At 42.2% G+C, this 10,846-nt stretch overlaps 1 long non-coding RNA gene across 1 annotated transcript; it reads right to left on the bottom strand.

The window, feature by feature from the left end:
* Positions 1 to 9,570: 9,570 nt before the first annotated feature.
* On the bottom strand, positions 9,571 to 10,032 carry LOC124684770. The gene is made up of 3 exons (XR_006997147.1): positions 9,937 to 10,032; positions 9,765 to 9,857; positions 9,571 to 9,620 (listed from the first exon to the last, which is right to left on the bottom strand). It is a non-coding gene; the product is annotated as an uncharacterized LOC124684770 (long non-coding RNA).
* Between the last annotated feature and the right edge of the window lie 814 nt (positions 10,033 to 10,846).

The following is a 10,846-nucleotide window of genomic DNA, read 5'->3' on the forward strand; positions in this document are numbered from 1 at the left end:
GCTTCGTGTCCTTTCTACCATCATAATAAATTCAGTTAGACGATTCCGTTACAAATATTTATAATTAACATTTTTCATGAAAAATGATCCTAATCAGTAGCGGGTGCAACTAATGAATTTTAGCTGGTACATCACCGATCTTTGGCTATGTTTCTAAAGATGGAAGAAATAATTTTATAACGATGAGAACTTGCAAGAATGAAAACTGAAGCTACCCAGGTGTTGCATTTATAACACGATGTATTATCACCCACATTGAAATGACTGAATAGTTGGGAAGCTTTATATATTCATAAAAACAGATTAATTAATTTATTTTCACTTACTTTCTCTTAAAACTATTTTAAAAATCATATCAAGAAGAACAAAGATACATCAGACATGAAGATTCAAACCTCCTCATTGCTAGCCGCGCAATTTGCGCGGGCCACCCAGCTAGTTGGTGTAAATCTATGGTTTGCTAGCTAGCTGCTATATATAGAGCATGTTTTTATTAGATCGGGATATAGCTAGTACAGTTTAGGGTTATGCATGTGTTTTAATTAAGTGGGGTTTGATTAGCTAGGGTTAGTTATATATATATATGGTTTAGGGTTAATGCATGGCACATTTAACTTAATTAGAGGACCGCGAGGCACCCCTAGCCTGCTTTTGATGCACAATTAAGTGTTGTTGGCCTATATATAGGGTTTAATTAGGGTTTAGGGTTTAGGGTTAGCTAGGGTTTAGGGTTAGGGTTAGGGTTAGGGTTAGGGTTAGGGTTTAGGGTTTAGGGTGTTTAGGGTTTAAGGTTTAGGGATTAGGGATTAGGGTTTTAGGGTTTAAGGTTTAGGGATCATCGATCGAGTGCGCACACACATTATTAGAGGCACCCGCGCCTTTGCGCATAAAGTGCATGCGTATATATGTGTATTTTTTGGCCACCAACGATATATAGATCGAGAGAGAGAGAGCGAGAGAGATTGAAATCCCCAAGAATATGTTCAGATATATATTAAAATATATGCATGAATGCATGGTAGGCCAGGCATGCACACTAATTATATATATATATATATATATATATATATATATATATATATATATTGTGAGGCAACTTACTCAAATGTACGTGTTTTCATTCGAGAACTTGTCAAAATTCAAGTTAATTAATTTATCAGCGCTAATTAGTTGGTGCCTGCTTGATGCGCAATTAAGTGTCGTTGGCCTATATATAGGGTTTAATTAGGATTTAGGGTTTAGGGTTAGCTAGGGTTTAGGGTTAGTGTGTTTATATATTGTGAGGCAACTTAATCAAATGTACGTGTTTTCATTTGAGAACTTGTCAAAATTCAAGTTAGTTAATTTATTAGCTCTAATTAGTTGGTTGCCTGCTTGATGCGCAATTAAGTGTCGTTGGCCTATATATAGGGTTTAATTCGGGTTTAGGGTTTAGGGTTAGCTAGGGTTTAGGTAGGGTGTTTAGGGTCTAGGGTTTAGGGTTTAGTGTTTAGGGTGTTTAGGGTGTTTAGGGTAAAGGGATTAGGGATTAGGGTTTCAGGGTTTAAGGTTCAGGGATCATCGATCGAGTGCGCACACACATTATTAGAGGCACCCACACGCCTCTTTGCGCATAAAGTGCATGCGTATATAAGTGTGTTTTTTGGCCACCAACGATATATGGATGATCGAGAGAGAGAGAGATTGAAATCCCCAAGAATATGTTCAAATATATATTAAAATATATGCATGAATGCATGGTAGGCCATGCATGCACACTAATTATATATATATTATGAGGCAACTTAATAAAATGTGTTTTCATTCGAGAGAACTTGTCAAAATTCAAGTTAATTAATGTATCATTGATAATTATATAATTAATTAATGAATCTCAGGGAGATGTTATTCAACATGATCGATATAGGCCGTGTATATACTAATTGGTGTTAATCTACGGTTTGCTAGCTAGCTGCTATATATAGAGCATGTTTTTATTAGATCGGGTTATATATAGCTAGTATAGTTTAGGGTTATGTGTTTTAATTAAGTAGGGTTTGATTAGCTAGGGTTAGTTATATATATGGTTTAGGATTAATGCATGGCACATTTCATTTAATTAGAGGACCGCGAGGCACCCCTGGCCTGCTTTCACTACAAGAAAAGTTCTGATAGACAACGTCCCAAAATCGTCCGCTAAGGGGTATTTTTCGTCGCCTATGGGCCTAACCCGACGATATGGGTTCTGTTGTCGAAACAGCGTCAGGCAAAGTCCTACGACGATTTTTTCGGTCCGTCGCGCTTGGGCGCCCTTCCGCCACGGAAAATCGGACCGTTGCAGAAGTGTTTACGGGAGCCCGTTGACTGCTGACGTCATACAAACTGACACGTGGGAGACGACGTTAACTGGCAGTTAACGGCGTTAACCGGCTGATACCCCGTGGTAGATGGTAGGCCCACACGAGGCCTGCCACGTCTTAAGCGGGCCGGGCCGGCTGACTTAGTTTGACCGGTCAACTATATAGCTGGGCTGGTCCATTAGTTACGTGGGCCGGGCCTAACCTCTAAGGTTGACTGGTCAAAACTTTAATGGGCCGACCCACTAAGCATGTGGGCCGGGCCGAATGCACTCATTTGACCGGTCAACAGGCAAAAGGGCCGGCCCACAAGACATGTGGGACCCACTTTCCTGTTATCGGGCCGGCCCATTTACAAAGTGGGGTCCACCTTAAAGCAAGTGGGCCGGCCCAATTAGCATGTGGGTCCCACTTTCCTGCTATCGGGCCGGCCCATTTAGTACGTGGGGTCCACAATAGATCAAATGGGCTAGCCCAACAAGCCAGTGGGCCGGGCCAAAAACACAGGTGGGTCCCGCTTTCCTGTTAAAGGCCCGGCCCATTTAGTATGTGGGGTCCACCATATAGTAAGTGGGCCAGCCCAAGAAGATAGTGGGTCGGGCCAAAAACACAGGTGGGTCCCACTTTCCTTTTAAAGGGCCGACCCATTTAGTATGTGGGGTCCACCATATAGCAAGTGGGCCGGCCCAACAAGAAAGTGGGCCGGGCCAAAAACACAGGTGGGTCCCACTTTCCTGTTAAAGGGTCGGCCCATTTAGTATGTGGGGTCCACCGTATAGCAAGTGGGCCGGCCCAACAAGATAGTGGGTCGGGCCACAAACACAGGTGGGTCCCACTTTCCTGTTAAAGGGCCGGCCCATTTAGTATGTGGGGTCCACCATACAGTAAGTGGGCCGGCCCAACAAGATAGTGGGCCGGGCCAAAAACGGAGGTGGGTCCCACTTTCCTGTTAAAGGGCCGGCCCATTTAGTATGTGGGGTCCACCATATAGCAAGTGGGCCGGCCCAACAAGATAGTGGGCCGGGCCAAAAACACAGGTGGGTCCCACTTTCCTGTTAAAGGGCCGGCCCATTTAGTGTGTGGGGTCCACCACAAAAGCTTTTGGGCTGGCCCGACAAGTTAGTGGGCCGGCCCAATTAGTATGTGGGGTCCACGGTAAATCAGGTGGGCTGGCCCGACGAGTTAGCGGGCCATCCCAATAAGTTTGTGGGGCCCACTTTTCTGTTACTGGGCCGGCCCAGTAGTGGGTGGGGTCCACCTTAAAGCAAGTGGGCTGGCCCAATAAGTAAGTGGGCCAGCCCGTTTAGTTGGTGTTTATATGCCGGCATAATAGGCGCTTTAGGATTTTGCGGGCCGGCACATATGTGATTTCGCTTAATTGGGCCGTTTAAGTGATGAGAATTTGTGATTTAGATACTGAGAATATTTACGCGGCACATGATTTCTGTCGGATAGCCTCACTTACCATAAGCACCAAAGAACTATAAAAACTAACTAAATATTACATCAGTTGCAAGGCTTTGAAAAAATATTACAGAACCCAGAGAAATTGAATGGTAATTAAACCTAGCAATACAATGAAGCGATCCGGCAATCTTTTAAGTTGTCCATGCAGCACCTATATCTGAAACAAAGACATTACAAGTTAAGACAGCAACAATGGAAAGGCAAAGACACTACAATATTGTTTGCCAAAGAATTTGGAACTCATCATTTCGTCGTTATAACAAGATCATTGTAATGCGCACAATAAGCAAACAAAGAGTGCATGCCGCATACCAATAGCCAATATAACGAGCATGTTAGAATGAAACAACGAGACTTACTACTGTCGAGTCCCATGCAAACCAACATGTTCAGGGAGTACAAAATTGGCATGAACAACATAGTAGCAGGCTATAAATTTTGTAACAACGACCGAGCAAGATGAAGTTATGATGGCTACATCTACGAGAGCAGGGAATGTATACCAAAAATAGAAGTTACGATGGCAAAAGCTAAAGAGGAGGGAATGTGAACCAACATGTGCCAAGTGCAATTACTTCATTTTGGCCGTGAACTAAATAATACTCCTGAACTTATAGTGAAGGGGATGCAAATCAAGATGTTTCGGGATATAAACTTGTAATGACCAACACATAGAGGATAGTTAATGCTGGAGCTTAGGATGGACCAGATACGTAATATAGTGGGATCACTCGTGAACTTGTATAAGAGGGAATGCAAACCAATATGTTCAGCATTCCATATGTGAGCGTCATGCCAAGTCGGAGAAACAAGTCAATAATGCAGCTTTTGAAGAACAAGATGGCACGCAAAATTATTATCTAGTAGTATGACAAGTTTATTTGTACTACAAGCTAGATAGCAGAGTGATAGCATGCCAAACTAAGTCCTTACTTTGTTAGCTTACAATGAACTAGATACAAAACAATGGCATCACCTGTAGTACAGGGAATGCAAGCCAACATGTTCATGGAGTAAAAAATTGGCACAAACAACATAGTAGCAGGCCATAATTTTTGTAACAACGACTGAGCAAGATAAAGTTATGATGGCTAGATCTACAGAGCAGGGAATGTAAACCAAATATAGAAGTTATGATGCCAAAAGCTATAGAGCAGGGAATGCGAACCAACATGTGCAATTACTTAAAATTGGCCATGAACAAAATAATAGCAGGATGTTACTATAATAGCTAGGAATAAAACAGATAGGAGTTATAATGGCATCACTCATAAACTTGTAGATAAGGGAAACAAATCAATTTGTTTCGGGATATAAAGTTGTAATGAGCAACACATATAGGATAGTTAATGCTACGGCTTAGGATGGACCAGAAACGGAATATAGTGGGATCACCTGTGAACTTGTAGAAGAGGGAATGCACACCAATATGTTCACCATTCTATATGTGAGCGCCATGCCAATTAAGAGAAACAAGTTAATATTGCAGCTTTTGAAGAATCGGATGGCAGACAAAATTATGATGGAAGTAGCATGTCGTGACGAGTTCAAATAAATTTGTACTCGCAGGATGGCGAGAGCGATAGCATGCAGGAACTAATAGCAGGCGAGTTACTTTGTTAGCTTACGACGAAGTAGATAGAAATAACAATGGCATCACCTGTAGTACAGGGAATGCAAACCAACATGTTCAGGGAGAACAAGATTGGCATGAACAAAATAGTAGCAGCCTATAATTTTTGTAACAACGACTGAGCAAGATAGAAGTTATGATGGCTACATGTACAGAGCAGGGAATGCAAACCAAAATGTTCAACCGCTTAAAGATAGCAATGAACTAGAAAATAGCAAGGTGTTATGGTCATATCTAGGAATGAACTAAAAGAGCTTCAGACAAACAAGCATCTGAACCCAGAACATGGTGCTAAAACAAGGGACTTACATTAGGAGAAGCACTCTGTGGGAGTCACAGCAGATCTTCCTGGGGTTGATAGATCCGGTGATGAAGTACGCTACATGTGCTACTTGGGGTTGGAGAGACGGCCATTACAATTCATGGTTACTCATCTCATCTGCAAAAATGTAACGGCGCGTCGTTAGCACAAACAGGTTCCCCCAAGATTAAACAAGAACTTGCAGGCAAGCAATAGAAAAGCGACAGTAGAAGAGTTTAGATCAAGCACGGCGCCGGTGAAGCAGATCCGGTTCATGCACAACGTTATCAGTGAGCAAGATCCGATGCGGTGGACAACGGATCCGGCGAAGCGGCTCCGGTGGGGTGGACGATACCGCAGCTGAAGCAACTACGGTAGACTGCTGGATGAGCATATGGTTTCGAGGTTCGGCGGGGATGATCCGGTCCGGTTGATGAACAACATACTAGCAGGCAGCCGGATGACGAGGATCGCGAGGCCTCGGGTAGGCCAGGGAAGTCCGGCGGGGATGTTCCGGTGCGGTGGTCGTGGAGGTGGGAGAGAGAGCGACTTGGGAAGTTCCGGTGGGTGTGGTCTCAGAGGAGAGACTGAGGGAAATGAATTTTTTTCGGTTAGTTTCCGGGGCTAGGGAGGTGGTGATCGAAACAAATGACGGGTAGACCCCCCACCAACCGACTTATACATGGACATTGTTGTCATCTTTACGAGGGTTGAATGGGAAGTTAGAAGCGTGTAAAATATTTGTATTTTTCGGGCGGGAAGTTTTGCCGCTGGAATGAGATTTCGAATTTGGCTACAATGCAAGTAATACAAAAATATGAGACCATACTAGTACGGCCAAATGTCACATCAAGTCATCATCACGTTGAAAATTAGCATCATTAGAAAGTGCTTTTCAATACGAATCCAACGATACTAATTACATACGGAGTATAATATAATCAAGATTGTGTTGCTCAATTTTTATTGTCAAAGTTCGTCTTGGAATACGCGTGGGCCTTATTCCTTGGGACGGAGGTAGTACTTACCACTATGACTAGTCTAATATAAAAATGGTAGACCATGCGAAGTAGCTCTGCTCAGGCATTTATTCCCAGCGGTCATATCAAGCCATTATCACAAACAACATCAGTTACTCCCATGTCCTCCAAATTGCAATTCAAAAATGCCTCTGAAATATTTCAGAGTTAATTGGCTAGTGGTTTTGCAGCTCAACTGATTTTGAGTTTGAGTGTGGCTACAGTCGAAGCTATATCTGTATCTGTCCATCTATATCTATATCTGTCCACCTATCCACTATATATAAAAAATCTCAGTTTTTGAAATCAGATAAGCCATCACCATGATGCACAAGCAATTATTGGCCGTTGGCACATCAGTTCTCCAACGCTTGATCCAACGGTCAAAGTTCCCTTTTTTAAGAGAACGGTCAAAATTCATTTGATTCGCTCGGGAACTGTGCGCGCCAAAACGATTCTAACGAAGATGTTTCTAGGGTGTGTTCGGTTCGGGGATAGGTGGAACGGAATGGAACCGTTCCGCACTCAGAGCCCGTTTCGTTCGGTTGCAACCTAGAATAGAATGAAGTGGTTTCTCCAAATGGAATATTCCCTCTAGATCCGGAATGAAGTGGTTCCTCCGATTCGGCCGGACGAGGTGGAACGGGTGACTGTCACACGCTGATTAATTAAGTTTAGCAATAATTAACCAAGTTTAGCACTACTTAATCAAGTTTAGCAAATAATTAATCGAGTTTAGAATAATTAATAGGGTGACAATCTCACTCGTTCCATTCCATTCTCATCCCATTCCAAAACCGAACACAGGGATGGAACCGTTCTGTGACAATTTTTTGGTCCAAACCGAACACAGGGATGAAACGCTTCCGTGCCAGTGGAATGGAATGGTTCCATTCCATTCCACCCCATCCCCAAACTGAACACACTACTAGAGTTCTCACGGACGCGCCTTGGCGATACATTGAATGCATATCGTGCAAGGTCAAAAAAAATGCAAATATTGCAGGATCGTATGTGGCTCCTATGAGCTGAAGTACTCCATGAAACCATGAACATACATGTAGATGGGAATCCCATGTAGATGATCTGAAGAACGACCCGCTGCATCTTTCACAAATCCATCTACATGACATCATAAACTTCAATTAGGAAGCAGCCACTTAACAATCATTGCCCAAAATCTAACGGGTTCGACAATAAGCTGGTAATTCTCTATTATATATAAACACCAAAAAAATAAATTAGCAAGTAAGAAAGGAGTGTCAATGCCACCAGGACTTACAAAAAAAGGGAATTAGCACTTTGTAATCTCTTTGTTTTAACACATACGTTATGCTCAGGAATCCAGGGCCTAGGGTCACATCAAGTCATAATCAGAACCAAAGTCAGTTCCCATGTTCTCCAATTCAAAATGCGTACAAAATATTTCAGTGTGTGAAATAATTGTATTCGATAGGCAGGAGGTAAATGCTACAGTGTTGAGATTTTGAATTAGACGGTTGTTAAGCTATTGATTATATGGAGTCGAAATTTGGTAGCATACATAAGTATCTCTGTTCACAACTCGCCTCTACTGAAGTAGAAGTAGCTTGTTGAGTTGCAGCACAACACAAAGGAGAAGCCACTGTTCCGTTCATTGCACTCAATACAGCGATGAATGAACCAGACCAGTTGACAAGCTTCTAGACCTGGGCTATATGTAGAAAGCTAGAAATCAATGGATCACAGAAAATCATCAGTGTCAAGCTTTAATGCACTAGCCAACGCGACCAAAAGTCCGAACTGATGGAAAGGGCTAGGCAATCCACTTTATACATCTCAACATAGCCAACGCAACAAAAAGTCCAAACTGACAGAAAGGGCTAGATCGGGAGAAGAGAAGAGAAGGTTTGTGAAAGCGATGACTCGAACTTGAGACTATGGGCTCTGATACCATGTCAAGCTTCATCCACAAGCCAACGGAACCACAAGTCAGAACTGATGGAAAGGGCTAGGTAATCCACTTATAATATTAACAATCAGCAGGGTTCCGGTTCAAAAAAATCCACATCACAACAAGGAAACGACCACCAAGATCATAGCAATTGCAGATAAATGCACCTACGAAATATGCTCAGACTAAGGAACCATTTTACAAGACCAAGATACTGACCTGTCACTGTCCCCGTTCATCTCCAATTATCTAGCAGATACTCTTCTTACTACTTACTAGCATTCCTAACCTGCTCCAGTAGGGCCTCCTTCTGTGCTGCTATCGTTCTAAAATTGTCAACTTCTAGTCTTAGCGCAGCTGATGCAACTCGTTCTACTTGGAGTTGCTCCTCTAGAACTTGAGCATGTAAATACTTTGACTTGGACATGGACTTGCACTTCACCAGTCCAGCATTCCGTAAGAAAGTGTTTTGGGCAATGCCTTTCTTTTTTATTGCCATGGAAAATGCCTTCACACATTCTTCATCGGTTTTTTCCAGACCGTTTTTACCGGGTTTTGCCATCTCTAATTTCATATCTTCCTGCAAAAAATTCAGTTCGTACACATGTGTAAACATGATAGTTACTACAGAGAAACTTGCTGATAGTAGATTTATCATGTGTATGACCTACTTTTATTCCTACAGTTTGGCATGTCCGATTCACATCACATGAATTTTAATAAACATCTATAATATCATATTGACATGTACTTTACTACTCCTACAAGTTGGGATGTGAGTCGTCACAAAATTTCAATCTTAGAGAAGACTTACAAGAACACTCTGTGCGACTTCTCCAATCACTTCAAGTTTGTTCTTCTGGCATGCTTCAAAAATCTCCGGCAGAGTCATCTCTTTGTTTGGTTCCCTTTTACTTGCATTATGTAACATCTGCATTTTAGTACTACCATTTATAAATCGAATAACGCGGTTGAAATGGAGGATCATAATATATGCTGCACACTGGTGTATATACTCTGCATGATCTTTTACTAAAATATTTCTAAATAGCAGTATAAAACAACATGTCCTTACTTTTTGCCGAATGTGCACTATAAGGTTACGAGATCCCGTACGGCTAGGTAAAAGTAGTTTACCGCGGTTTTTCTGATTCTGTTTAGCCAAATTCTGCAAAAAGGAGACTAGTGAGACACTGCTATAAATAAGAATCCAAGATGTGATCTGGTATCAGTCTTACAAATCATACCATATTCTTTGGATCAGACCAGTGCTTCACAAGATCTCCCCACTGTTTGTCAGTCATTTGCTTAAGAGGAGATCTAGTTGGAACACTCCCAGTAATCTTTCCAAGTGAAGTATTTCTTCTTTAGCCTCGTCGCGATATCGGCGCTGCATGTCCGAGAATAGACTCGTTGAGAACATGCTTTACTTCCTCTTGGTCATCATCGAACTCGAACCTTAACTCGTTCACAACAATATAAACCGTTGGTGCGATATACATAGAGCCAACAACAAGCTAGAAGGAACGGGACGTGCGAATGTGGTATACTAGTATGAGTAACATTACCAAGAGAAAGATGACTTACGTGTAACCCGTGCACTAATTTTTCAAAATGCGCAGAGGTGTCTACGTGCTCTTTCCATGTTGGGAAGATAGGAATTTCATTCCTGACGAAAATTCCTACATCCGATGCTAATTTACAAGATTCTTCTGGGTCCAGTGGCCTTCGGCCACCTACGATAGATGAAAGGCGAAATCTTGATTCCATCCCAGCAAGCTTAGCTACGAACATTTTCCCTACTGTTGGGCCCCTCGTTTTTCTTGATCGTGGTGCAACTACAAAGTTAAGCATTACATCAAGCTATCAAGGTAGATATATATATATATTTATCTATAAAGTATAACTTTATAACGGAGAATGAAACTATAAGCATTGGAAAATGTACCTTCTTCGGTGTGGGGCTCATCCTCAGGGGAGTTGTCTATGGCAGGACTAATATGGGTCAGTGGGAGATCATCAACAGTTTGTTGATGTTGTGCTAGCAGTGTTTGGCCAGTTGTGGTTGTGTCAACTGGGACTGGTACAAGTGTGTCCTTGGGCGAGTATTTCCTACCACGACTACTGCTGATCCCAATTGTGGCTGAGAAGTTGCCG

This window comes from Lolium rigidum, chromosome 1, assembly GCF_022539505.1.
Source record: "Lolium rigidum isolate FL_2022 chromosome 1, APGP_CSIRO_Lrig_0.1, whole genome shotgun sequence".
NCBI lineage: Eukaryota > Viridiplantae > Streptophyta > Magnoliopsida > Poales > Poaceae > Lolium > Lolium rigidum.